Consider the following 25,446-nt stretch of genomic DNA (forward strand, 5'->3'; position numbering starts at 1 on the left):
CTCTGAGAGAGCATAAGCCTTCTACTTTAGCTTTTGGCAAATGAAACATGTAATTTCATGATGATTACCCTCGTTCTGCAGCATGTTGCCCCTACTTAGCATCTGCTGAGCACAGCCCTAAAGTGGCGGGAGATGGGTGTTCCCACGCATGATGACACTCGTGTGGCCTCCGCCATCTTCAGAGGCTCAGGAAGGGAGAAGAAGCTGCCACTGCTTCCAGTGGGTCATTCCTGGACCTCAGTCAGCTGTTCCTGGATTTTGCCTCTGTTCTTAGTAAAATACAATCAGTCAGACACTACCATAGAACGAAGCGATTTCTCTGGCCCTTTTTAAAGCTAGCAAATTTGAAATTTTACCTCATTTTGTTCAAGAAAAATTCAAATGCCTGCCCTCTCCAGGCCTAGCCGGAGGGTAATCGCACCTCTACTTGATGAAATATTCTGCAGCCATTAAAAACGTCTATGAGAAGTAGGCAATAGCATGGAAAAATGCTTAGATTTTGAAGTTAAAAAGGCCGACTGTAACATTGCATATTCAATAGATCACAGCCATGTAATGTAAACAAACCAAAACAAAACAGATGTGCAGGAAAAGAAAACATTGTAAAGACTCTGCCAAAATATTGATGGTGGTTTTCACTGGGTGGTGGGAAAATCAGAAATATATTTACCTTTTTCCTGATTTTATGTATTTTCCAAATTTTTATAATGAGTAGATATCATTTTAGAGCAGTGTTGCCCAATAGAATTTTCTACAATGATGGAAATAGTCTGGATTTGTACTGTCTAATCCATAGCCACCAGCGACATTTGGCTCTTGAGCACTTGAAATATGGTTAGTGTGACGGATGAGCTGGATTTTTAATTGTGCTAAATTATTACTAAGTTAAATTTAAATATTAGTAGCCATACGGGGCTACTGACTACTGTATTTTGGCAGTGCAGGTTTAAAGTGCAAAAAATAATATAAGGAAATGTGTATTATATCTCAATAAAGTTGTGAAAAATAACGTAGGCATTTTAAATGTGTTCACCATATCAAGCCTTGACATTTTATTGCAATGTGGGAGTGAGTTTGGACTTCATAATAGGGAATATGGACACAGCACAGAAAAACATCAGAGTTTTTATTTAAATAGTTTATTTTCTAGCTCAATAAAAGGTGATCCAGCATTAAGCCTGTTCTTGGCCAAGTTCTGTTTTATGCTGGAAAGAAACAAACAATAACCCGGATGGTCTTCGTCATTCTTCAGCAACAACTTCTGCTCTTAGGAATAATATTCTTTTGTATACCCGTCTAGGTCTTCATGCGGGTTCCAAGCATGTGAGTGGTATCTTCTGAGGTGAGAGCAAAGCTTGTTAGCCCCACTTTTTAGATGAGAAGATAAGGCCGATGAAGGTTCGGTTCCCAAAGTCAGGAAACGAGAAACAAAGGCAAAGCCTCTTATTTCTTGAAGCCCAGCGGATTTTATTATCTTTCACAATATGAGCAGATCAATTTCTGAAAAACTGTCTTGGGAAGGGGACTTCCCCCAAGGAACTGGGAAGATTTGCTGCTTTTAAGTCCTTTAAATGAAGTTTTAGAACCGTCCTGAGATTAGTTCACAGAAGGCAGGGCACTGTGCACCTAGCAAAGGTCGCCCTTTATTTGGTTGGATCTGTGTCTTTACGCTTTCCATGGAAATGCCAAGCAAAAAAACACTTGTCTTTTCGTGTGACCTTATCCTAGACCCCTCACCTCCATCCTCTGCCCTCCCTCCACCACTCACAGAACCTCTTGCCATGTGGGGACTTAGCCAATCGTAGTTCCACATCTGGCAATTTAGAAAGATTTAGAAAGATGCCGAGCTCTCCTGGGATCACGTTCCCTGGACCACTGAGGTGCAGGGGACGTGGCATTAGAGAGATGACTTCAGCCGAACAGGCCACCCCCACCCTGGGCTCTCCTCGTCTGGGTGGCCCCGAGGGTTTGCTAAGAGCAGCAGGCAGCAGGCAATTGAACACAAATGAATCCACTCAATGTTTTCAAACCTAAAGGCTCGATCCTTTTCGCTTCAAGTTCTAGGAAAAGGTTGGAGCCAGTTATGATTTAAAAAAAAAAAAAATCATAAAAAATTGGTTCACCCGTCTGTCAGTACCGCCAAGAAATATTCACATGAGGAGGAGTATCCAAAAAAATGAAGAGTAGCTCTTTTCCAAGACAGATCTCTGGAACTCTCTCCCTCCCGTGCTCAGAACCACTTCCTCTCCTCAAATCTCACTTTAAAACCTTCCTGTTTGCTTTAGCCTATGACTGACTCAGGCCCCATTCATCTTTCTTTCCTCTCTCCCCATGACCACATCCTTCCACTCTCCCCTCACCGTGCACCGTGAGAACACTCGCCTGCCTCTTTCCTCCTCCATCTTTCAGGCCCTTCTCTGTTCCCTGCAGCCACAGCCGGGCATGTCGGGGTGGCTTGCTGGCCTGCCCGAGCCACCCTCGCCCCGTCCAGACGGGTTTAAGCGTGGGGCCTTCCCCACATGAGTGCCAGCCCTTCTCCCTGAGGAGGAGGAGGCCATGAATTTCAATGGTCCTTCTGCCTAAAGAGGCGCTTTGCAAGTTGTATTTCACCAGTTACTGACTCAGAAACTTGAGAAGCAGAACACAAGGAGACCTTGTCAGAGACCTGCAAAGATACCAAGCCCCGCCCTGTTTCCCTTGGGAGGCTTCAGGGAAAGCCTGAAGCGGGTGGGAAATAAACACAGGCCAACCCGGAGCGGTTGCTCACCTCCAGAATAGAGTTATAATTGTCTCCGCTGCGCTTCCTGTTTCCCTCAGGTAAGGAGGAAGGTGCATTCCTCAGCAACGTTCCAAGGAAGGATTGGCCCCGGGAAAACAGTCCCAGAGTGAGCCCAAGTGTTTGAATTCTTTTTGTTCAGGGTATACACACGGTATTTTCTAAAGAATGTGGTTTCAGGTTGGCTCTCTGGACAACAGGCAAGCTGTGGGCTTCTCCATGATGCATCACTCTCCGCCAACCCAAGATGGAGCCTTCTCCCGCAAACATGGAGGCAGGCCAGTCTGCTCCGGCCTCCACGGTGATAGTTCCCCTGATAGCTCCCAAAGAAATGCTTCGAGACCCAAATGCCCCAGATTTCATCTGATGAAACACATGCTTGACTCCCATTTGATCTTCTCACAATAACAACAGCTGCCATTTTTCTCCCACATCATTGTTTCCACAGCACATTCGTATTTGCTATGTGAAGTGCGTAAGGCAGGTATTAATATTCCCATTTTATACTTAAAGGACTAAGGTCGACGTGACCTGCCTAAGGTCACAGAGGTGGTGAGTGGTGGAGTTGGAATCCACATGAATCTTCTCTAGGAACCCCGGCCCAACTACAGACATGCCCAGATGAGCACACCAGTGCCTGGAGAGGAAAAATCTGGAGAGGCCTTCCACATGGTGGGTAACGCAAATAGCGTTAGAGTTGGCTTTCCAGTGGATTATGGGGGTTTTCTTTGATTTTTGGTAGCAGATCTTCTGTTTATCATGCTTGCCTCGCTTAAAAACTTCAGAGTGAGTCAGTGTTACCCAGGCTCACCCAACAGGTGGCAGAGTGATGGGCCTCAGAATTATGCTTGTGGTTAAGCCAACCTGGGATTAAGTCTGGAGCAGTTAATTCTGCTGTATGAAAAACAAATAATAAAGAACACATTTTTTAACAAAACTGGAAAGAGAAATGAAAAACAAGTGCCCGACCTAACTTTTGAGGGATATATATATATATATATATATATATCACATGATATATATAATATTAGATAGTAATATACAATATTTATACATTGCATATAATATACTATAATGTACTATATATTATGTACAATATAATATATACAATATACAGTAATTATATATATATAGAATCTCCAGAAGTTTCTCTGGAGGTTAGGGGCTCGCCCTACACTCAGATGTCAGTGCAGATCCAGGTCATGAGCTCTTGGACAGATGTGACAGATGATCTGGGGAAGGGAATAGGGAGAGAGAGATTCGTTAGTATGAACACTGGGAGTTTGAGAGCCGTTTCTGGGTGGAGGCGGGGAAAAAAGGGAGCGATGCCACAAGGGTCCTTGCGTGGTGCCTCCATGCCACACCTGGGAACCGTGACTTGCGAAGTGGCTGACGTGTTTATTTGGTGTGAGGTCAGCAATAGCTTTGAGAGCAATAACACAATCCTCATAAAATAGATCCCCCAGCCTGGGCCACCCGCCTGCTTGCTGCCAAACAAGGGTGGTGGCCTAATGAATGAGACACTGCTGTCAACTCTCCATCAATGGTGGGTTCATTCACTCTGTGGATCATGCAGCCTCTTCCTTGCCTTCCCATGTCCATGCTGTTGATTACTTTTTTAACCCATTTCTTGCTTTGTGCTGCTTCCTTCAGGCGAAGAGAAAGGGAAAAGAGTTTTGATTTCTGTGCCTATTAACCACTCTGACAGAAGGTTTTGTGAAGAATGACGTTGAAGCTCTTGGTAGAAGTTAGAAAAAACAGTCTAGTTACAAGAACAGCAGAAAAAGACCTGAACTTCAGAGTGGACCACAAACCAATAGGAATTAAGAACACAGCTCTCTTTTCAAAAGCCAATGCAAAATGAGGATGTGTTTATGTAAGAGCAGCTGTTGTTACCCTGGGCTTATGCTCGACATTCTTTCATATGTCACGGTCAGACCTAGGAAATTCCCTGGGAAGTCCCCTCCCTCCCAGTGCCTGCAGTTTCTCCCTTGGAGTATAATGCTGTTGGATCTTGAGAGATCTTTTGATCTTCAGGAAGCTGTTATCACAAAATGGATCTTCCTGGAGTGAGGAGACAGCGTGGTACACCGGGAGACAAAGGCAGTGGACTGCGGAATGGGAATCTGGGTCCCAATGTCAGTTCTCCCACCACCTGCCTGTGGCTTTAGGAAAGGCCTGTTCCTTCCCTTGCCTCCATGGCTTCATCTGTCCAATGGAGTGACATGGAGATGATGAAAGTGTAAGTACCTGCCATCATGCTTGTAAGTGCTCAGGAAATGCTTCCCTCCTGCCTGCCCTCAGGTTTCAGCCTGTAAAGTGAAGGATGGAACCAGCACACCTCCGAGGCCCCTTCCATTCTGACACTTTGTGACTCTGTTGGCAACACCTTAAGAAATTTCCAGCTAACACTCCAGTGAGCCTTATTCTACAAGATTCCATCCACTCATGACAGCATTGGGATTTTGACTTTGTGTTTTAATTTTTACTTTCCCTTATCCTGATTTTTAATTTATATTTTCTATTTTATGGCTTTTGCCTTTTTAAGTTGTCACAAATCCTTTGGGGAATAAGACAAAAGTATAACAAATTGTATGAAAGAATGCATTGACTGAAAGCCAAGGAATGTTATCAATGCTAATACTAATAAATTGCTTTTATTGGATATTTACTATGTATGAGGAACTGTGCTAAACCCTTTATAAACATTAGGTCACTTAATTCTCACAATAACCACATGAAGCCATAATTATCATCCCCACTTTATAGACAAGGAAACTGAGTCTTAGAGATATCAAGCAAGTTGTCCAAGGTCACCCAATTAGTGTGTGGTGGAGCTGAGCCACAAATCCAGGTCTGGCTAAATCAGAGCAGTTGTGTGCTGACAGGCTCTCAAAAAACGAAAGCAAAAACGACCCCCTAAATCCCTGATGTGTGGCGTTCACTGATTTCCACCGTGTAAATACTCCCACCAGGGCCAATTTCAAGTTACCAACAGTTTAAAATCAGCTCCAAAAGTTTCTGAATATTTAACAATCTGCTCTTGCAAGCCAGTAGGCACCAACCGCAACACGCTCCAGAGAGAGCCTGTGTTGATCACCACTGAGCACCCATGCATGCCTGGATCATAGGCTGGGCCTGGGGAATGGTAGAAAAGAAACAAGAAAGGGGACATAGCCATGGACAGAGACACAGCCGTGAGAGGACACGTTCATTCATTCATTCATTCGTTCGTTCCCTTCACAAAGGCTTATTGAGTACCAGCTAAGTCCCAAACCTTGTGATACACCCTTGGGATTCAGGCATGAGTAAGATGAGCAGGGTGCCCAAGCCTGAAGAGCCCAGAGTGTGTTGGGGAGAGAGAGACATGGAAACAAATAATTGAACACATTAGGTAATGGAAGCGTGTATGAGTGTATGGGAGCTCAGATGAAGCAGGAATGAATCTGCCCCACGGGTCTGGAGGATGGAGTTAGCCACGTGTACATGCAGGCTTCCAGGCAACACAAATTTTGCTTCCTTTCCAATTGATGGAGGGGCTTCCTCACTAGAGAGGTGTGCTCAGCTTGACTCTTTGCAGTTCAGAACTAAACAGAGAATCCAAAGATGGGGTCAAGAAAGGCACAAGGATGCAGAAAGTAAGCTCCCTGAGTTAGGGATGTTTCTGATTTAGCCCGATATTCCTGACACCTAGCGTCGTACTGGGCACATAGTCTGCACTCAATAAATATTTGTTGACTGGATGAATCGCTGGTGAATAATGATTTGTGAGCTTCAAGGAAGGTTGTTTGAGGAAAGGGGACTAGTGATAGGTAAGAAGTAAGCAGTGTAAGTCTTGACCCCTTAGCATGGAAGGGGCCATGTGGCGGAATGGAGTGAACAGAGGGCAGAGCACGGGCAGGGACTCTGGGTGCCCTGAGTGGGGGTCAAGTGTGCAGAAGAGTGTGTGTCCTGGAATGCCACCACGTCTTGTCACAAGCCTGCAGGGTGTTTGATGTGCTTGCGAATGGCAGGAATTACACCAATCATTGCTTTGGCTTCAAAGTTCAGCATGGGAGAAGCTAAAAAGTAATTGATGCAGTGAAATTTGGGGATTTCAGTGGATTCATTCACATTTGTTTGTTCTTGTCTTCCTCTGATTACCTGAGAGGAGGCTGCTGTTATGGAAAACCAAGGGCTGTTAGAATATTCTTTCTTGGGAGCCAGAACTGTTTTTGTAAGAAGCGGGCCTGCATGTGTATTTTGTGGATTATTTTCATTGTTACAGTGTCTTATATTTGTAGATGGTTCCTAGTTTCCAAAGATCTTTTCCTAATGACTTTTGCGGCATCCCCCAAACAAGGCCATGAGGACGATAGAGAAGATGCAGACATCTCCATGTTACAAAGGAGAAAGTGCGACTCAGAGAAGTCAAGTGACTCAGCCAAAGTCACACAGCTGAATTCGAGCAGAGCAAGGGCCCCAGGTGGCTCATGCTAGAGGTGAAGACCTTCGTATTCTCCTAGTTTCTCTTATAATAATGTCACCTCCTGGAGCGAGCAAGTCCTGGCTGAGACACAACGGCATCTAGAAACAGTCCTGACTATTTGAGAACTTCTTCCTCTGTGGTGAAAAACTGAACCGGCCTGCCCCATTTTCCCAACCACCTCACGACTCGAAGAGCAATTGCTTTAGCTCTGACAAAATTAGGCCACCTCCGACCTAAATGGAGCCCATTTTCAGAGTAAGACCCTGCGTGGAGACAGCTCTTTCCTGGAAGGATAACAAAAGCATGCTTTTGTGTGTATTTCACTTGATGGAAAGGAATCCCCAGTGAGGCCATTTTTTCCCCCTGATTTCTCCCAAGTCCAGAATGTATCCAAGTTTCCAAGATAATCTCAGAAGAGCCATTCGTCTACCAAGATGGCCAAATTGTCTTCCAGCTCAGTAGACAGGGTGTGTTTGAGAGACAAGGTGAGGGGGCGAGAATAGGGGTGTGGGAAGAGGGTGAGGGAGCTTGAGAGCAAAGGAGAAAATGCGTCGCCGACAAATGCTGACGGAAGACGAAAGAAACCAAAGGGCCAGCCCCGACTCTGGGGTCCCATCTGCCAGGGACATTTTCAGCTCATTCTTTTCAGGACCTGTCACAGTCTGCCTGGCGAGCCGTCACTTCTCATCACTGGGCTCTCACTGAGGATCTTTGTGTCATCACTGTCATGAAGAGACCTGGCAACTGGCAAAGAATTTCCTGGGGCGCTACCCGATACACCATTATTCGCCTCTTATCATCTTAGCAGAGTAGTTACGCCGCTGTCAGAGGTAATGGAGACCATGCCACTAAGAAAATTGGCTGTAATTTATTTATCAATTGTTCCTGCATACCACAAAAGCGGCCTTCTACTTTATGGCTGGGTCTAAGGTATTTGAGAGCTCCCGAAGTTCATGGTTTTCCGGTATTCTAAGTTCTACTTATGGCCTTTCCTGTATATGACACACAACACCACCCTTGTGGCTTGCAGGCCGTTTTCTTCTTTGCTTTCTTTAGTCACAAATCATCCTGAGGCATCCCTTAAGTGCATTTGTATTGTTAAGTGCACCGGCTTGATTTGGTGTTAATTCAATTTGAGTGCCCTTAATATCTTGTGGGGGTGATGCAATGCAGGCCGCCTGTACCTTGTAAAATCGGGTCCCAGGTCTGCCTGGGAGCAAAGCACCTTTCCCATAGCCATTTACCAAAGTTGCTGATAAAATTTTCATAAGGGAACCTTTTTAGTCTGACCCTATTGTGTTATTCTACCATTAAGCCTCGGAGAACTGAGCTGGCTTCTAGTGACAGCTTATCACGCTCTCCATTATTGCTGCCTGCCCCAAGAGCTAACTGGCTGGGTGCAGTGCAACTCGCTCCCTCCCTCCCGCTTCTGGTCCATTCTGGGAAAAGCTTATGGGCCAGCACCTAGGGGCTAATGTGCATTCGTCTCTCTCTGGGTGCCAGAGAGCTGAGCTCTCTTCCTGATGAACTGGCTCCCCTTCACCTTGGGAAGCTTGGGAGGCCCTGCAGGACTTTTGGAGCATGATTAGAAAGGCAGAAGCGAACGGCAGGCTGAAATAGAGTAAGAGTTACAGAGCACTTTACTTAAAACTCAACCCCAGAAGCAGCGATGATGATGTCAACAGCAATCTGACACATAGCTTGTGTTAGAGGATTAGGCCAGGCATTTGACTCTGGAATATTGGCGTTAGAAATCTAGCAACATAATTAACTCAAAAAGAACTCCAAAATCCAGGGTCAGATGTACCTGGGTTTGCAGCCGAGCTCAACAGCTCACCTGCTTCATGCCCTTCATCAGGTTATTTAGTCTTGGAGCTTCAGGGTTCCCATCTGTGAAACGGGAATATCAACATTTACCTCACGGGCTTTTTATGGTGATTAAGGGAGACAACACATGCGAAGAGCCTGGAGAGTGATTGGCACATGGACAGCGTGTTATGTTAAGATATCCTTATCTTAGAATCCAGGAGGCCCTCAGAGGTCACAAGGTGAGCAAGCTGGTTCAGAGTGAAGAAATTATCTGGATCCCACAAGATGAGAAAGAGAAAGAGATAAGTCTAGAAACCTGGTCTCCTGGCCCCCATCTAGATCTCTTTCCATCCCTCCCACTGTCTCCCCGACGCTGTCCATGGACATTGGGAGCGTGGGTGGATTTGGGGAGCACGAGGCCACTTTCCACTTCCTTGATGATGACATTTCTTAACAGCAGATGAATCTTTTCTCGGTCATTCTGCCTTGTTTTGATGGCTGTGTCTAAGGAACAGCTTGAGCCTGCCTAACAGTGTGAGTACTGGCCCTCTTGTTTCTGCTGCTTTGGTTGAAAAGAATGGTGGTCTGAGAAATAGAAATGGGAGGTTCTTTTTCAAAATCACATTTACAAATTATTCCTGGGGCTGGCCCAGCAGCGTAGTAGTTTAGTTCATGCATTCTGCTGTGGCGGCCCAGGGTTCGCAGTCTTGGATCCTGGGAGCAGACCTACATACCACTCATCAAGCCATGTTGTGGCAGCATCCCACGTACAAAATAGAGGAAGATGATCACAGACGTTAGCTCAGGGACAATCTTCCTCAAGCAAAAAGAGGAAGATTGGCAACAGATGTTAGCTCAGGGACAATCTTTCTCACCAAAAGAAAAAAAATTATTCTTATAAAAGCAATACATGTCCACTGTACAAATGAGAAAATCTAGATAGAATACAGCTACTATAGTGAAAGGAACAAAAAACACCTGTCATCATACCACCTGTCACTGTAAGATACTGTGCTGTATTTTCTTCCAGGCTCTTTTCTGTGCATACACACACGCTCGCTTGTTCACGCCCTTGCTGGCTGCAGCGTATCGTAGCGGTTAAAAGCGCTGTCTGGCTCCACCACTTGGGCAAGTTATTTAACTTTCCTGCTATTGTTTCCTCATCTGTAAACTAGGGCTTCACGAGAGTGCCTTCCTCAGAGGGTAGTTAAGAGAAGCAAATAAGCTAATTCATGTAGAACACAGCGCCTGGCAAGCAGTAAAGACTGCAGAGGGGTTTTCCTTTACGATTATTATTATGTACTTATGTACAATAGAAACCTGAGATCATACGGTATATTCTGTAGGAAGTGCAGTTTGTATGGGGGCCGTTTCTTCTCTGCTTGTGCCCAGCGACTAGAATATAAGGCTTTCTTAAACTGCTCCCCCAGACAAGGTCGCAAGGTCAGGCTGAGGCTGCCCGCCTCCTGGCTCAGCACGCCAGGGCTGAATGATGATAATTATGTGTTCATCTTCAAAAGGATCTGACAGTGTTAACACACGGATTCCCATAGCCTGACTCCTGGTGGCGTTTATCACATCCATTTTACAGGAGGGAGAATGAAGACTGAGCAGGGACTGACGCGGCTGTACGAGATCTCCAAGCAGATGAGGTGGACTCCCTGGCCAGCGAGAAATGAACAGCGCGGCCCGTGGAAGAGCGTGGGCTGCTGTTGGGCTGGGGTGTTGCCTTTATCACACACCGGAGATTTATGCCTGCACTGAGCAAGGGGTGAGGCTGACACCAGGAGACAAGTTCTCAGAGACTGGTCTCTCACGGAAAAGCTCTGAGAGTCTCTTTGATGTGGGTTTGTGTGTGTGCATGCATGTGTGTGTGTATTACCATTTTGGTGTTTTTAAGCATCCTTTTGTGGGATTCAAACATTCTGAGAGTGAAAAATGATCATTTTAAGCCAGATTGGGTAAGGTAGGGTCATAAATCAGGAAGGAAGATCAGGGTCTGTCTTTGTGTGTGTGAGTACACGCGCATGTGTGTGCATGTACGTGTGTGCATGTGTGTATGTGTATACATGCATTGCGTGTGTGTACCTGTGTGTGTGCGCACAGAGAAGGCGCCAGCAAGCGAGCCTCCTGGGGTGAGTGGGAGGAGCAGATGTGGGTCTGCGCAAGGGAGCTGGTTTTGATGAAATATTGGCTAACGCTCGGGGCACCGAAGGAGAAGAGGCTCTGGTCAGGGAACTGTGCTGCATTAGAATTTATAATAGATTAGCTTATCTGCCCCTTGATCTTCAAGGGTATTTGGGGAGCTGAGGATGAGCCATTTCTGCCTTGATTTTCGCAGTGAGAGGAAACGTCTGAAACAGTATTCCCAGCCTTTCCCTCTGCACAGCCCAAGGCGGTGAGAGCTTGGTATTCACACCCCCACTCAGGTCATTCGGAGGAGGCTGACAGTGCCCAGGAATGCTGACATGCTTCAAAACATCACACAAGAAAGAACCCACTCAGATTCCTAAGGGGAGTTGCTGTCGGTCCATCCTGAGTCGGAGTGCAACATTGGATGTGATTGCCATGGCTCCCCCTCCCGCTGCAGGAGCTCGAAATCCATATTCATCCACGATGTCTGCAGGACTCCCCTCTCGCTGTCCATCTGTCTGTCTGTCTGACTCTCTCTTCCTCGCTCTCTGAGGTAAAGGGTGCTCGCTATCCTGAAAAGGGGAGCGTGCCAGAATGTTCCAGATGAGCTGCTGGCAGCAATGTTGCTTTAAACACCAAGGAGCTGAAGCGGCCGGGAAAGAAAGAGTGAGGGGTGAAGTGTGGTTTGATGTCTCGGCGCACTGGGACATCATGATTCATATAACATGAGCTCCTCGGAGTCCTTGATTAAATCCTAGCCTAGCACCCCCGGCTGAACTGGAACTCTGAAGTCCAGCCAAGGAGCGTTACTGGTCCTGCCTCAGCAAACAGTTGGTGGGTCACAGGCAAAGAACAGTGGAGGGGTGCTTTTTTCACTGGAAAAATTACCTGCTGGGAAAGGAGGAATCATATGATGTGTGTGGTGGGGAAAACCAGCCAGGAAGGACCTGGCTCTCACATTACAAGGCTGCTTTCTGAAGTCAGAGGGACTTTTTATTCCCCCCAGAGGCCTGCGGGCCCCAGCCAAAGTGGCTGTGCGTGGCTCTGAAGGGTGTGGTGTTAGGGGCACTGCACGCTGGGGCTCTGGATGCCAGGCTGGGACGGGGGAGGGAGGAGAGCTGGGGACGAGGCTTCACTGTCCTCAGACTCACTCTCTTAAGGCAGGAGGGAGATGAAGAGGAGAGAGAGGCTGCCCTGTTTCCCCTCTAGCCAGGGGACGGGGCCCTCTATTGCCTCCACTTAGGACTTTCTATGACATTTCACATGTCTGGCCACTATTTCCATCTCCTGACTCCTTAAAACTTTCCCCTCTCTCACTGTACCCTCTCTCTGCTTCTCCGACAGCCTTCACTCCCTCTTTGCATGGAAGTTGCATAACGATCTCTCACTTCATGACGCCCCCTTTCCCAATGCTTAGTTCATGTCGGTTTGAGCGGGGAGACTTTGGGGCACGTGAGTGAGGACTGGCCAGCATGTTTGGTTTAAGGATGGGGCTGTGGAGCCAAGAGGGTCCAATCAGAGCCAAACCTGGAACTTCTGTTGGAAACTTTTGTTGGAACTTTTGGGATAGAGAAGTTCTCTTTCATCTGGGGTTGATGAGATGAGAGGATGAAAGCCTGGAGCTTCCAGGGGCCACGGTGATGAGAACATCTGTCTGAAAATGATGCCACTGGAAAAGGAAGAACAAAGAGATGGATAGAGATGGATTTCTGAAGGCATGATTTGAGCACCAGGATCTAATCATACCTGAGGTCAGGATCTAATCCTGGACTCCTCAGTTATACTAACTAAGAAATTTCTCCCTTTTCTTCTTTATCCAGTTGGATTTTTTCCTGTTACTTGTAATTGAAAGTATTGTATTTATATGTTGGGTCGATACCCGCTTCTGTCTTTTCTGCATGGAGTTCCCTCTCTCCCTTTCTGTGAGTCCTCAACTTTCTGTGTCTTCTTTGTTCCCCTTACTCACTCAGGCTTTCCATCCACTCTTGTGGTGTCAACTATGACCCCTGTGAGATTCTCGTGCCCCACTCCCACATTTGGGCATCTAGCTTAGATCTTGTTCTCGTGTCCAGCCATGTATAACACAGTTCTGCATGTGCCTCATGCACGTGGACATGCACAGCTGCCTGAAGTTAATGTGACTCCTGATCCTTGGGAAGGAGAGGGCCCCCCTTTTCAACCACCTCCTCTTCAACCCTGGCATCTGATCCCCCTGGTTCAAAGCCAGAATTATCTTTGATTCCTTCTTCTCTTCCTTCCTGTCCCCCTATATTGAATCATCCATCAAGTCTTCCAAAATTTCTCTTGTGGATGTCATTTTTTTCTCTATCTACCACCATCCTCTGGTTTAAGATCTCATCATGATCATCTCAAAACCCTCTTACCTGCCTTTCAAATACTCATTTCAAACTGTCTCACCCATCCAGCACACTCCTGCTTGTTTAACTTCCTCAAATACCTTTCACCTCACAGCTTGCCTGAAGAAACCAGATTTCTCACTGTTGCGCATCTCCGGGTCCCTCAGATGCTGGCATTCATGAAGCATGAGAAGCCACAGGAGCACCCTTCTGGAATACTAATTTGACTGCAAGATTTCTTGGGATGTGGGAAGTTAAGTGCTTTAACTAGAAAGAAATTAAAAACATTTTTATATTAAAACAGATCAATCTTATGTAAAGTAGAATGCAATACTCACGTGAATTTTAAAGATTAAACATAGATTTCAAAGAAGTTCTGAGACTGTAAAAGTCTACTTTCAGCCACCACCCAAGAGTTCTGGGATTCTTTTCCCTCTGCCGTTGGGTAGAAAGTTTGAAAAAGCATCAACATGTCGAGTCATTTCTAACCTTCTCAATCTGGTGTTTCTCTCACCTGGCCCTATCTTTCGTACCCTCCTCCTTTTCTCTCACTATTTCCTTGAGGTAGAGGGCTCTTCTGGTTGTTCTTTGAACTCAACACTCTCATTCCATCCCTGTTTCATGCCACCATATCCTTTTCCAAGTGATCTCCTTTCTCTTTTTATCAGCCTAAATCATCTATCTCTTTCAGGCTTAATCACCAGCTCACAATGGTCTCTCCCTTCTGGAATTCATGTCAATAAATGAATTATATGCTGGACAAGAGTCACTCATCTGCTCAAAACCCTTAAAAGCGTCCTTATGTTCTGGCTGTGGAATGAAGTCTAGACTCCTTTGTATGACACACTGGCTCTTGGCTGATCTGGACTCTGCCTGATACTTCAGTCTCAGTTGGCCTTGTGACTACCCTTGATCTTTGCTGTTCAGACTTCAAGAACCGCTGTAGTGTCCCCAAAGCACAGTGGTCACTTTCACCTTATCTTTATCCTCTTCATCTCCTTCTCTTTCTCTTGGCTTTACCCATTAGGACTCAGCTCAGTCATAATGTCCTTCTTGGCCATCGCTCCAAAGCTATCATAGCCCCCTGAGCAGATCTCCATCTCAGCATCATTTGGAGCAGCCTTTCTTACCTCCCTCTCTGCTGGCCAGATGGGGAGCTCCTTACTGCAGAAATAAGCCATCTTTGTTATCCCTGCTGTAATATTTCTTAAATGAATTAATTAATGAACAAACAGGATGTATCAGGAAACTTAGGATTTAGTTTCTTTCCATTATCCATGTGATCTTGGGCCTTTCTAAGCTTGTGTATCATTTTATAGTCAAGTCTGTTTCATACACACAAATCTTTTGATCTCTATTTACCTGAGGGTCCCTGGCAGTATCAATAATTATACAGATTGGAGCTGAAAACTGGACCTGGGACTAAGACACAAATGAAGAAGTGGGGATCAGCGGATGAGCAGGACCAAGCTTGCCTCCTTCTCTCCAAGATGGCACACCTTGCATAGAAAAACATCCACATACTCAGGGTTGGTTTAGGAGCTCTGGGTAAAGGTCAGCAGAGATACAGTTTTGGGTGAGATACAGCACATTTTATACAGATTATTCTGTCCTAGCCCACAAGAAAGCTGTCAATTATATTTTTAGATTCCAAGAGCTCTTACTTATTTGCTGAAAATCCTTTTTTTCCCTACTTTTTCTCCCCAAATTCCCCCAGTACATAGTTGCATATCTTAGTTGTGGGTCCTTCTAGTTGTGGCATGTGGGATGCTGCCTCAGCGTGGCCTGAAGAGCGGTGCCATGTCCACCCTCAGGATCCAAATCAGTGAAACCCTGGGCTGCCGAAGCTGAGCGTGCGAACTTAACCACTCGGCCATGGGGCTGGCCCCTGAAAATCCTTTTTATAAGCACTCTGTTCTTGTTTTATAGATGTAGAAATTTCTCTTCTCTCTCTTAGAATCTTAATTATGTTGATTGTTTAAAAAAAATATTTGTTCTGTTCTCTGCCTTGTTTCTATTTCCTGTGAATTCCCTTTTTGTCTCTTCCTTTTAGGTTAGTGTTTTCCTCAAGTGCCTAAGAGTAGAAATTCTTTATATTTATACATATTTAAGAATGAGGGACCAGAAGCTAGTGGAAAAACCCACACATAGGTGGGACTGTTGAGTGGTGGACCTCACCAAATCTGGCTGTGCATTTGATGTCAACAGGGTGGGTCTTTTCTACTGGACTTGTCAGTGTCTGCAATCTCCTGTCCCTTCCTGTCACCTCTCTGAGGTGTGGCAGACAAAGTAGGTGATGGACTGGGAAGAGGGGTGTCAAATCCTTCTTAATCTTGTTGTCAGTATGGCATCTCACGTCTACTCTCTGCTTTACCTGTCTCTAAGTCCAGAGCCCTTCTGGAATGATCTAACCACAGTGTAAACCTCTTTTCTTTTGCTTGGATGTTGGGTAGTTTGTCGGCATCATTGGGCTAGATGAGAGGATGGGGGTGTGTGTCTACATTTTCCATAAAGACGTTCAATCAAGCTATTTTCAGCCATCTAGTCTACCCTTAAATTCGGAAACACCCAGCGCCTTCAGTTACTGAGACTTTCCAGTGGTTTGTGCTTTGATCTTGCTTCTTGCTTCTTAGTTTTCATGCCCACCCACCCCATCTAGGCTTCATCTTTACTGACTTTGATAAGCTATCGCCAATAGCTTTCTCTTTGTTCTAGAGGAATGCTTGCTTTTTGTGTGTGTGTGTGAGGAAGATTGTCACTGAGCTAACATCTGTGCCCATCTTCCTCTATTTTGAATGTGGGATGCCGCCACAGCATGGCTTGATGAGCAGTGTGTAGGTCTGCACCTTGGATCCAAACCTGTGAACCCCAGGCCACTGAAACAGATCGTGTGAACTTAACACTATGCCACCAGGTCAGCCCAATTTTATGTATTTTTAAAAAATCATTTTACTGGTGTTTTAGTGAAGTATTTTATTGAAGAAACAGAGACAAATGCACATGCTAATTCTGCCACATTGAACCAGAAGTTGGGCTGATTTTCTTTTTAAAAATATTTCATTATTACTATACAAATACTTTTTGGGATTCAGTTACTATATAAAGACTTTCCACAAAGTTTTCCTATGCTGGTCAGTATCCTGGGCACTAGAAGTACACTGAGGATCACCACAGACACTGTCTTTTCTTCACAGTCCTTACAGCCTAGTTAGGGAGATAGACAGTCAAACAGGAAAGTTACAAGCGAGAGGGGTGCTATGAAAGGACAAGTTCATTCAAGGCTTTGTGGAAGAAGGAATATCTAATCTAAGATGGTTTAGATAAATAGGAGTTAGCTAGGTAAAGAGGCAGGAAAGATGTTCCAGATAGAAGAACAACCAACAAGGTTTGGAAGAAAGGGGGAGAGAGGCATATATGAAAAATAAAATCAATTTAAAAATGCTACAGAAAGTGTTGAAGAGAGCGAGCTATGAAATTTGGGGCTGGAGAGGTGAGAGGGACCAGATCAGATGGGGCTTCACGAGCCCTGATATTGGACTTTGTTCTGAGGGCAGTGAGAAGCTACCCGATGCTGCAAGTACAATCGTGACTACATTTGTGCTTTTATTTGAGGGTGGGGAATATTGCTTTGTTTTCTATTTGTCCCAGTTTTATCATTGTTACTCTATATATGTTGAATCTATATTGTGAGGTTCATATATGCCAATGATGGTTATATGGTTCTTGCTTTATTGATCTGGATATTTTTTTTTTGTCTTGAATACCATTGTCAGATATTGAAACTGAGACTCTGGGCTTTGACTCGTATTTGTCCTGAATATTTTTTTCATCCTTTCACCTTTACGTTTTCTTTTAATTTCTCTCACATATTGTGGATACTTATGTTAAACAATTTTTAGCTAATCTGAGAGTCTCTCTCTCTCCTATGCTTATATTTATTTATCCCTGTAGCTACCTCAGATCTATCTATCATCTATCCATCCATCCATCGTCTATCTGTTATTTATCATTTGTCATCCATCTGTAATCTTCCCCTGAAAGGACATGTTAGCACATTCTCATGTCTATTTGGTACCCATGTCCTTGTTGATATTATTTAAAACTTTTGTTCTGGCTCATTATGGATACATGCTTTCTTTTTTTGCTTCCTGAACTTTTAGACAGCAATAAATTCTACTAAATTATTTGAATCCTTTTATTTCCCATATTTCCTTTAGTAATCTCCTGGATTTAGTTCTTACCCGAGTTTTCTAAATAGTTCTTTGTGTGGCAAACTGCTAAAGCTCTGTGTGCTTGAGATTATATCTACTGAGCCCCCATATTTAAACCATAATTTGGCTGAATATAGGATTCTATATTAGAATTGTTTTTTCCTTTAGGAGTAACAGTTTCCGTGTCTGGTTATCTATATTGATGGAGGGGATTGAACCCAGCTCCCTGAAGAGGGGCAGGGGCGAGCTCCAGGGCAGAATGCTCCAAACACAAAACCGTAGCCCACAACTCCAACTTTTTTGACCCTCCATTAGGCCACACTTTTGGTCAGAATCCTCCCTTAAATGCTCTGAAAAAGCAACTTGGGAAGGAAACAATCCCTGTGGATAAGTTTTTCAAACTCTGGGTGGCAATCCATTAACGGATCATGAAATCAACTTAGTGAGTCAGCCAGTAAGGGAATGGGAGAGAGAGAGAGAGAGAGAGAGAGAGAGAAATAGAACAGAACAAAATAGGTTGAAAAATATAGAGGCATCCCAACAATAAGCACATTGTTTTGTGAAATTTCCCTTCATTTGTCCAGGCCGTATATGTACTGAGTCACCATGTAACTGTATTTCCTTGTTGAGGGTGTAAGTCAAAATCAATTTGAAGAACAAGCTTTTGATTATGATCCACCAAACCTGAAGCGAGGGGGCATGGAGGAGGTAGAGGAGTGAGTGCTCAAGGCCAGCTGGCCAGTCAGCTTCTTTTCATCAGTGCCTCACCCCACAGGGTGTTGGCACTGACCTGGGTTTACCCACTCCTGCCTCCCACCTGGCTGATGCTACTGGCTTCTTTTACACTGTGGGGCAGGCGACTATCTTCCAAAGGCAATGTGGGCAAGAGCAGAACTTGAGAGCTGTCCCTCAACCTGTTCTCCATCGCTTCACCTGGTCCCCACTGAGTATTCAGCCTACCAAGGGGTTCCCCACAGTTTTTATGTTAGTCCCCAAAATCCACTCTTGCTTTTTATTTCTATAGTTCTTCTAGATTGACCGTATGGGAGAGAGGCAACAGCTGAGTCTTGTTTTCATCCTGTCAGGAAGCAGAAAACTCATTCGCAATCTAACCTAGAGCCACCATGGGCCTGTGTCCGGCTCTTCAGCCTCTATGCCTCTGGCAGCCCTCACCCTCTCTGCACACCACCCTACACGCTCCCACTCAGTAAATCCTCATGCTGAGTTCTCCTCCTCCCCCCGTGCACTATCTATTTTTACTTCTGCCTTTGCCCATGATTATTGGAAACCTCAGGCTGTAGCCAGCAGGGAAATTTATAGCTAAACAATTACATTGTTGAAACCCTGACAAGTCCACCCTGGTTAATGGCTCTGAAAATATGGGAGAGGTGAGAACAACTAAATCTACGAGGCTCCATATTGTGGGCCTGCGAAGGTAGATTTGGAGGACCTGTTTACTTTAACAGGAATTTTTCATTTTCTTTTCCCCTTACGTTATTGTTCCAAACGCTAGTCTCACTCAATATGGATTCATTACCTGGAGAATGGCCTGGATATTTGGATAATCATCTTCTAAATAGTTTCTTTTTTCCCTTTCCTATTATGATTTTTGGAACTCGGCCAACAACAATGCAACAGGCAAGCAACAGACTGAGGAAAAAAGCAAACAGCGCTGGGTTGCGTTAGTGAATGAGCCTATATTAGATGCAGGTGGGATTGTTCAACGTCCCAGCCTTGCAGAAAGCTTTTAATAAAATAGCAGGAGAAGGGAGGAGCTGCTTTTGCAAAGGGGATGTCATAGAATTTGGGGAGGAAAGGGGAAGGCGGGATAGCTCAATAGTCAAAAGACAGTGCTGTGGGAAGGGCAGGTATCGAGTGGGCAAGCCATCATGGGTGACCTGCAGAACTGGGCTTCTGCCTTACCAGGGCAGATCAAATTATTGGTCTGATCCATCACTCCCTTGTAGCAGTGTTATCCCTGCACACCTTTTACGTGGTGGTGGTGGGGAGGTACTTGCCCATCCCTTGACTTCAGGCTTGACTAAGTGATTTACTTTGGCCTATAGGGAGTTCATGGATTGGATGTGAGCACAGGCTTGAAATACACTTGTGAGGTTGGGCTCGCCCTCTTGTGCTCCCACTTTTTGCCATGGAAAGAACATGCCTCAGGTAAGTGCTGGTCCAGGGAAGATCAGAGACATGTGGAGGAGATCTAATAGCAACCCACAGGTTGGAGCGAAGCTCACAGCTAAACCCCTGTCAACTCATAGATGTGTGAGTGGGAAAAAAAAGCTTTTTGTTGATTTCCACTGAGATCTTTTTGTAGTTGTTTGTTATGCAGCAAACCTGACTGATGCACTCATTTAATGGGCTGCTGCTGGAGAAATGGGACAGGCACCCCCTGCCCTTTTCTGAATTGCTACCTGAGTTTAAGAAGTGGAGGTGGTTTCAAAGCCCAGGAAAAGTCTAAGCCATTGCTTTCTGTGGCAAGATGACCAATCCAAATGGCAGCGGCCACCTCTTCAAGGTATGGGTCTGGAGGAACAAGCGGAGACACAGTCTCCAGCACTTGCTGAGGTGCAGCAAGGAGAACCAAGGGATCATTCTAGCAAGGAGCAGGGAAACAGCATTTCCAAATGTGGCTTACCCTGGGATGCTGAAGTGAAGGCCTTTGGGTGATCTGCATGTAACTGTTCCAAGATAGAGAAAAAATGTCCCAAGACCTTTTATGATCATGGCTTAGTTAAGAGCGAGCAGGAATCTGCTTTGCCTCGGCTGATGTGGCTTCTAATTCAATGCTGGAAGTTCCAGTGACTTTGATTTGACTGATACCAGGTCTCAATCTTCAATACTTAGCACAGTACTAAACAAATAGAAGATGTTCAATAAATTGACTGATAATTGATAGATTATCAGGAAACTTTTAAACCTAATCACAGAACTGCCATTAATTATGTGACCCCAGACTAAAAGCTTAACCTCTCAGTTCCCTCGTTGAAATGAGCATGAAACTACTTGATGTCCGTGGTCCCCCTAATTGTTGGGAGGATAAAAAGAGATGAGGATGGAAAAAGTCTGCAGTGCTCCAGAAGTGATGGAATATTATTTCCCCATAGGTACTGCTGTATTGCGTGTTTGGTACTTGAGGAGCAAAAAGAATGCTAAAGCAAGAATGTAGCCTTGAAGGGGTCAGAAAGAGATATTTCCCCTTGTGGTCTCTACAGGAAAAAGGACCAAGCAATATTGCTCTGTCCTCTCACCACTGTAATTTGCGAGGCCAAGTCAGGTCTCTGGGTTAAGAAATCAAGCTTTTTATTGCACTTCAAAATGCATGCTGGGAGTCCTGGTTTGACCTATAATTGTTTTGTAAAAGCTTGTCCTCGATTGGCTGCATTGCAGGATTAAACTAGCAACATCTCTTGATCATAGGCCATTTGGCTTCTTTTTAAAGATCCCCAGTGACACGGTGTTATGGCTTGAATTGTGTCCCTCCAAATTCCTATGCTGAAGTCCTAACCCCTAGGACCTCACAATGTGACCTTATTTGGAGATAGGGTCTCGACAGAGACAATCAAGTTAAAATGAGTGTGGGTCCCAATCTGATATGATGGATGTCTTTATAAAATGGAAAAATATGGAGACAGACATTCCTACAAGGAGAGCTCCCCGTGAAGATGAAGGCAGACATCAGGGTGATGCTTCCATGGGCCAAGGAACACCAAAGATTGCCATCAAAGCAGGAGAAGCTCGGAGAGAGGCAGGGAGCAGGTTCTCACAGCCCTCGGAAGGAATCAACCCTGTGACAGTCAAACTTCTAGCCTCCAGAACTGCGACACCACGAATTTCTGTTGCTTAAGCCACCCAGTTTTCTCATAGGAGCCTTAGCCAGCCAATACACATGGAATCTCTGTTTATGACAAAGTCAGTTCTCTGCAACAATAGCAGAGACTTACACGGTGCTTATGACTTGCCACACATAGTTCTGAGCATTTCACTTATAACTCATGTATTCCTCATAAGAGTACTATGATGAAGGGGCTCAAGGTATCCTTATTTTGCCGATGAGGAGACTGAGGCACAGAGGGTTTCATCAACCTGCTGAAGGTTACAGAGTCAGTATGTGGCAGAGCCAGGACATGAACCCAGGCAGACTGGCTTCAGGGTCTGTCCTCTTGCCTTCCATGCGTGTGATGTAGGGCACTTAATGGGGTCCGCTGATTCTTACAGAGAAGTCAAATCTGCTGCCTTGGTCTTTGCTCTCTGGAGTAACACAGAGTGACTGTATTTCCAACTCTACAGGATGACATCTCCGCTACATTTATGGCATGATTTCCTGAGCCTTTGACCTCTCAGGCATCCTCCTCTGAACATGCCCTACTTTGTCAACACTACCCTTACCATACCACAGGTATCCAGAACCCCAGATGTGGTCTGATCCACACTTTTCTGGAAAATGGTGAAATTATCACTTTCCATGATCTAAATATTACATTAATTTTTTCGGAAGTTGCATTACACTAATGATCACATATTAAACTTGTAGTCAACTGACAGACACAATCAAAACTCACAGCTGTTGAACAGGTATTCCTCTGTCTGCATAGTAGATTCTTTCAACTGAAGTAACGGACTTTGCATTTGTCCCTAATCATTTTGTTGTGTTTTTTTTTCAACATTTGAGACTGTCAAAATTATTTGAATCTTGCTTTCATAATCCATGGCCATTTATCATTGTATGGTGGATTTCTTCTTTGGGGTATGTTGTGGACAGCTAGTCTTCTAGGAAGTTCTATCATTTCTACCTAATTCAGGATGATTTAAGCCAAGTAGTTACTTTGGTCTTAATGATATGAAAATTTCAGGCAACAGTTTGTGTGTGTGTGCGTGCATGTTTATGTTGGTGTATTCTATATAAAAATTTTTAAAAACTTGCTTTGCCCATAGTTTTCTTTGAATTTTTAAAGCTCCTTAATTGTTTCCTACCTCTTTTTCTCTAGCTCCAAAATAGAAATATCAAAGCATACTCAGACCGAAAGGCCACGCCTTCTTTTAAGCTTGATTGACCCGAGATGGGCACCATCACGTCTCCTTCTCTGCGACCTTCCTAAGGCGACGCAGCAAGTTAAGAATTCCAGTCTACTCACCTTTTGGGAGTTCTTGGAAGATCCTCCTTTATGAGAAACATTATTATTCTACAGCCTGGCAGAGAAAGCGGGGCTAAGCAAGTGTTCTTAGCAATTAACCCAGGACTCTGGAATAATCTTCACCTCTTCGTCTCTGAACCCTAACCTAACAGAAGTACAGAATTCCAAAGTCTCCGTCTTTTTGATAGCAGAGTGACTTTTGTCTTCTTAGGGGCATTTGGGCTCTTCTGCTGCTGCCTTGCTGTGGTCTCCACGCTGCTGCTTGCTGTCCTCAATCAGTAGCTGCTACTCCTGATTTTGCTGATATGAGAAATGTCTTTGTTTCTACTAATTTTATAGCTCTTATAACAGGGTCTGCTAAAGTTTCAGGCTATTTAAATTTATTTGTAGCCCTCTCTCTTAAGGAACTTAGAATCCATTTTCCTGGGGCTAGGTGGAAGCATATCGAGTTACACTCAGAGACACCCCTTCCTACTGACAGTGGACCACTTCCCACGTAAATTCCAGACACACCATTAGAGCAAGATTGTTCTCACCACCTCTTCTGGTAAGCCCATCGGGTTCAAGATGGACACTGTCAATTGTTCACTAGTAGCACTTTCTTCCTTCCTGGCAAAACCCTGATTGCCGTCAGATTATCAACCTCCACACCCCATGCAGCCCATTAACTCAAGTGAGGTTCCTTCAATCCCTAGCTCCAGGGGTAAGTCTTGCCTGGTCCAAGCTCTTCAAAACAGCTCCATCTCCCTGGCAGGTCATTTCTTCTGCAACCAGGGCTTAGACAATTCACACTTGGTGGTCTCTGGCAACTACTGGTTCGGGGTGGCCATGGGGCTTAAGTTGGCCAAAAAAGACTAAAGGGAAGGATTTTTATCCACAGTTGGGAGAGAATTTTTGTCCCTTGCCCACTGAACATGAACAAGGAAAAAATATAGCCCTAGAGCAGATGATAGCCAATTCGCAATCATGAAGGAAGCCAGCTTGAAGACAAAGCCAACATGCGCAGAAGGGCCAAACTGAGAGATTTCAGAGCAACAGAGCCTGGGGCATTCCTGCCAGGTGAGGTAATACATTTCCTCATTGTTTACCCCTCTTAGAGTCAAACTCATTCTAATTGATACAGATCCTTAAGACAATAGGAATCTTGGCTTCTCACCAGGTGTGGTGGAGCTCCTGAGGTGGGTTTGCATAGGGAAAGCCCATGTTTTAAGCGGTGAACTGTTGGCTGTGTTTGTTTAATGAAACTGAAGTATTTGCTTCTTATTGATTAGCTTTTTTAACGCTAATCAGAGATGCTCACTGAGCTCTCAAATGACTTCTCCACTGATCCAGTATTTTATCCCAATTATTCCACCTATTTTAATTATATAGTATGGGTGATCACACAGTGAACTGGGCACATCTTATAAGTGATATATAAGAACCTTAAAAAACGCTCAATAATCTGATGTTGGTTTTGTAAAGCTGTCTAAATTATGTTGGAAAAGGGAGGCATTTCATTTTCATATGACTAAAAACAAAAGAAAAAATATATTATGGCCTTTTGTTTCTAGATGGTTGCTCTTAGAAAAGGTAGTTGGTGTCTTCCTCACAAAAACGTAAATATTCTTGCTAGTAGCGTATCTCTAGTGGCCTAGAGAACTTGGAGAATGAAGGATTTTATGCTGTAAAATGGTTATTTCTGCATTTCTAATCAAATAGCTTATGAGGAGATGAATTATATATGGTTCAAATTGGTTTGATGCAGAATAAATTCATTCACATCTTCGTGCTAGAAATGACGGGTTTTTACGTTTTAGACATGAAGTCTCTTTTCTTTTGTGACTGCCTCACTTTAACGCCTAAGGACTGGTAACCTCAGCTTTCCTGAATCCCCAGTTCTCTTTGGCTGATATAAACTTTCATCAGTGTTTCTGACCTGGATGGGGGGTAATTTGCTTTTTTAGGGCAAAGAAGTGTCAATTCTTGAAAAGAATAAACTTTCCTAGTTTCATTTCAAGTAACTAATGTGTAACTTCTAGTCTTCCTTTTAGTTGAACTTATGAGTCTGTGGGGGGTGTGTGTGTGTGTGTGCTATGTACACACATGCGTGAGCTTTTTATAAACCAGTAGCAAACAACTTAAGAGATGTGGTCACATAGAATGGACTGTGCATCCTTTTATTGAGTGAGAAGTAATAAATCATTCTTCTCAGGTGGAATCTTTTATTTATGCTTTGGGATTCCATTTTATCGAGAAAGCTTTGGTTTTCCTTTTTGGCTTTGTCTAAGCTGTACTTTAGCAAGTAATTCAAATCAAGCTGACATTTATTAGTGAGGACATGGTCCACTCCAATCTCATACTCACAGTCCAGCTGTTGCCGTACCAACTTTGTGATCGCCTCTCCTATTTGTAAGGATGTGCGTGTGATGGCAATGTTGTGTGGTTGTAGATTCATTGTTTATAAGTCAGTGGAATAAAATCACTATCCACTCCCATGCCATAGGAATTGGTCATCAAGCGTTTCTATTTTGTTATGAAAAGAGTGATGACTTAAAATCTGAGCAAT

General features: G+C 44.4%; 2 long non-coding RNA genes across 2 annotated transcripts in view; both read left to right on the plus strand.

The window, feature by feature from the left end:
• LOC124241227 (uncharacterized) overlaps positions 1-5,371 on the plus strand; it is a 29,248-nt gene extending 23,877 nt beyond the window's left edge. The window contains exons 2-3 of the long non-coding RNA XR_006889149.1: positions 3,290-3,448; positions 4,430-5,371. This is a non-coding gene — a long non-coding RNA (uncharacterized LOC124241227). The remainder of the gene's footprint in view (positions 1-3,289; positions 3,449-4,429) is intronic.
• A 5,309-nt stretch (positions 5,372-10,680) lies between these two features.
• The window catches only part of LOC124241228 (uncharacterized), a 32,742-nt gene continuing 17,976 nt past the window's right edge, over positions 10,681-25,446 (plus strand). The window contains exon 1 of the long non-coding RNA XR_006889150.1: positions 10,681-10,824. This is a non-coding gene — a long non-coding RNA (uncharacterized LOC124241228). The remainder of the gene's footprint in view (positions 10,825-25,446) is intronic.

Source organism: Equus quagga, chromosome 6 (assembly GCF_021613505.1).
Source record: "Equus quagga isolate Etosha38 chromosome 6, UCLA_HA_Equagga_1.0, whole genome shotgun sequence".
Classification (NCBI taxonomy): domain Eukaryota; kingdom Metazoa; phylum Chordata; class Mammalia; order Perissodactyla; family Equidae; genus Equus; species Equus quagga.